General features: G+C 41.1%; 1 non-coding gene across 1 annotated transcript; it reads left to right on the forward strand.

Annotated features, from left to right (window-relative positions):
• The first annotated feature begins 728 nt into the window (after positions 1-728).
• On the forward strand, positions 729-836 carry LOC112084924. The gene has a single exon (XR_002898578.1). It is a non-coding gene; the product is annotated as a small nucleolar RNA R71 (small nucleolar RNA).
• Positions 837-3,495: the final 2,659 nt, after the last annotated feature.

The raw sequence follows: 3,495 nt of genomic DNA on the forward strand, positions 1-3,495 counted from the left end.
ACTTTTTAGAATTAGTTTTGACCATTATGTTAAGGAGGGTATCGGAATCCTTCTGCATCTCTTTTAGTTCAGATCTAAGATCACTGATCTCTTGAGACATAGATTTTTCAAGCTCTAGAATCTTTTTGTTTAGGTTTACAGCTTCAGAAGAGGGAAAACTAGGATATGGAACAGGATTAGATTGAATACCCAAGATTGGTACGGGAGGTGGTGTCCAGTCAAGTTTGGAAGACAATTTCCCGCGGTCAGGTGGCTCACGACCGCGGTGAAACACGTCTTGACCGCGGTCAGAACAGCCACAACCGCGGTGAAAGGTTGCTTGGCCGCGGTCAGAACAGCCACGACCGCGGTGATCAGAAACGAATGGAACATCATGAATTTGATATACTTCTGCAGTGTTCATCATCCCTTGATCATAAGAATCCATTTGGTTGTTCCAGCCATCAAAGTTACACGTATTGTGTACCCTATTTGGTTGTTGCAATCCAAGATGACTCATTATGTGACAGAGACACTTTATAACTTCTGAAATTTCTTCTTTCTTCTCAGGAAGTGCAGAATTACCAAAGGTTACTTGATTTCGGATGCTGTTTCCTAAATTTTTAATGAAAACGTGAGCATCTTCTACAGATCTAGTTGTGAAATCTCCATTACTTGCTATATCAAAAGAGTGTCGTAACTCTGGAGTTATACCGTGATAGAAGATACTTAGCAGGTATTCTTCGGCATATCCATGGTGTGGACAATCTCTTTGGTATTCCCTAAATCTTTCCCAAGTATCTAAAAGATCTTCATCTTCTTTTTGTTTAAAAGTTCTTATCTTCTTTCTTAAGAGATTTGCAAGATTTCTAGTGTAAAAACGATTTAGGAAAGCAGTTTTACACGCTGCCCACGTTTTTAGTGAAGCAGGTGGCAAAGATTTTAGCCATTTGCTGGCATTATCTCTAAGAGAGAATGGGAAAAGACTACACTTGTGGTAATCCCCATTTGCTGTAATGGTTGCACATAATTCTTCGAAAGTCTCGATATGGTCTATCGGGTTTTCGAATGAATAACCAGAGAATTGATTTTGTTGAACTAAATGGATATGGGGTACCTTAATTTCGGTTTTGCCATCCTCAGGTAAGGCTGGTTGAATAGCTCTTCGATCTCCCATGAACTTTTCGAGTGAATCGAAACTTCCAATCAGTTCATCATCATCTTTGTGTTTGACCGATCCGATTAGCTCATTGTCATCATAAATCGGTTCTTCAAACTCATCATCAGTCAGGTCATCGTCACTTGGATCACCATCCACACGATTTGGTGGATCACCAAGAGTCCCGGGAACATGTTCCCGGTCTCTCATCGTAGAGAAACCTGAAAAAATTCAAAAGAAAAAGTAAAAATAAACAAGTGTTCTAATGGATTTAAGCTGGGATTCGCAACGAAACAAATATAAGTCACCGGCAACGGCGCCAAAAACTTGATTGCGAGTTGTAAACGGGGTTTGTTGTTTTCGTTTTACTAAGCTTCAGGTTTTAAATTTATAACCCCTAAATGTCTGCAAGTGCACAGATGTGCGCTGTAGTACTTAGGGTATCGATCCACAGAGACTTAGTTGTTTCAGTACGAATTCAACGCAACGCTTAAATCAGATTAGAACTAAAAGGTTTTGGTTTTGGTTTTGGGTTTTTGTTGTCACTAAATCTAAACTAGAAAGCTAAACAAGTAAAAGAAATTGAAAGTGAAAGCAAATAAAAGCAAGTAAAAATCGATTATGAATGAAAGCAGATAGCAAGTAAATAAAAGCAGAATGGAAATCTAAGGTTGTAAGCAATGAAAGACAAACGTTGGGCATCAAGGGGTTTCGCAGGGGTTCATGGACTAGGCTATGTCGATTTTAAGCATATGATAAAGGTAATCAACTACGTATGTTCTAGAACTCGAGGCACTAAAGTATGAATAGCCTACTTTCGCAGCACTAAACAACTATCTCTCGCAACCCTAATCAGTAAGTTTCCACTATGATTCTGGAAGGGAGAAGATGCAATAGCAGGACAAGACTCATCAATATTCACAACTCAACTACAGGTAGGTTTCCACTCGTATAGAAGAATTGCTCGTTTCACCCTAGTTCAGACAATCAATGAAAACTTTCGCAACATATCATATCAGATCGGCTTCTAAGTGGCCAGCAAAGAATCACGCAGTAAGATTAAAGGCAAACGAAGAACATCTAGAAGATTATAAATCCTAAATCTATCGATTCATAAGCAAAGAAACATGAAATTCCCTTTGAAAAATCCCTTTAAGCCCAACTGGGTAACTACTCAAACATATTGTTAACAATCATCACAGAGTATTGAAAATGCAGGAAATTAAAGAAAAGAAAGAAGAAGAACGAAGAACGGAGAAGCAGATGGAGGTGCGATGTCTTCCTCCAGCGGCGGCTCCTTCTTCTGATGCGTCAGCCTCCTCTAGGGTTCCAGCCGAAACCCCTCTCTCTCTCTCTCTAAGTTGTCTAAGTTTCGGTTCTATTGGTCTCCCTTCTTTAGAATGACCTAAAGGGGGTATTGATAGCTTCTGGGGTGGTTCTGGACACTTAGGGCTTCAAAAATAACGAAAGGAATTGATCTGCGCTTTAATTAAGTCGTCGGGAAAGTGAACGACCAAGTTCCACGGTCGCGGTGGCTCTACCCGCGGGAAAATGGGTGTTGGCCGCGGTCCCGGAACTTGCTCTCTTCCGGAACTGCATTTTCTGTCATTCTTGCATCGGGAGTATCTGAAGATCTAACCGTTGGATTGTCTCCAAACCAAGTGCATTAGAAAGCTGGTTGGACCCTCTATGTTGTCTCAAATTTTGGGGGTGATCAGACGGTGAGAAGGTCTTCATCGCGTATCATACTTCTGACGGTCTGCATTTATCCAAAATTGCTCATTTGTTCCAAATTGCATATCTTTTGCCCAAGTTTCCTGTAAAGTCTTTTGAGACTCTAAAACATTGAAAACACTTTAAAAACCTTTGAAAACTGAGTTAAAACACCTGCATATGATCCATAAAAGTGGTCAAAATACGGTGTTATCAGCTTTGCCGCGGTCAGGATGCTCACGACCGCGGCTGGAAGCTTGTTGGCCGCGGTCACGTGAGTTCCGACCGTGGGAATGGGGCTCCGAGTCGTTTCTTCAGTTTCGTCTGCTCCTCTGCCATCTGAACTGATTTATGCACCTTCTAACTCCGTCTTCTCCTCTTTTAGGCTAAGATCTTCGATGAGAAACGTCGAACCATTCGGTTTACATCCTTGCATAAGCTTTTCGACCTTCTTTTCGATTTCGTTGAGGGTATAGACTACTTCGTTCACAGTTGAGTCTATTGTCTCTGCTTTCTCTTGAACATTGTGTACTCCATCCCAAATCTCTTCCACATAGGAATAGGTTTGGTTGTTGTGGTAGTTAATAGTCTCTTCTGCTTCACCAAGTTTGATCTCTAAGGTGCGGATGCTACAACCAGCTTTG

Source organism: Eutrema salsugineum, unplaced genomic scaffold (genome assembly GCF_000478725.1).
Source record: "Eutrema salsugineum unplaced genomic scaffold, Eutsalg1_0 scaffold_4, whole genome shotgun sequence".
NCBI lineage: Eukaryota > Viridiplantae > Streptophyta > Magnoliopsida > Brassicales > Brassicaceae > Eutrema > Eutrema salsugineum.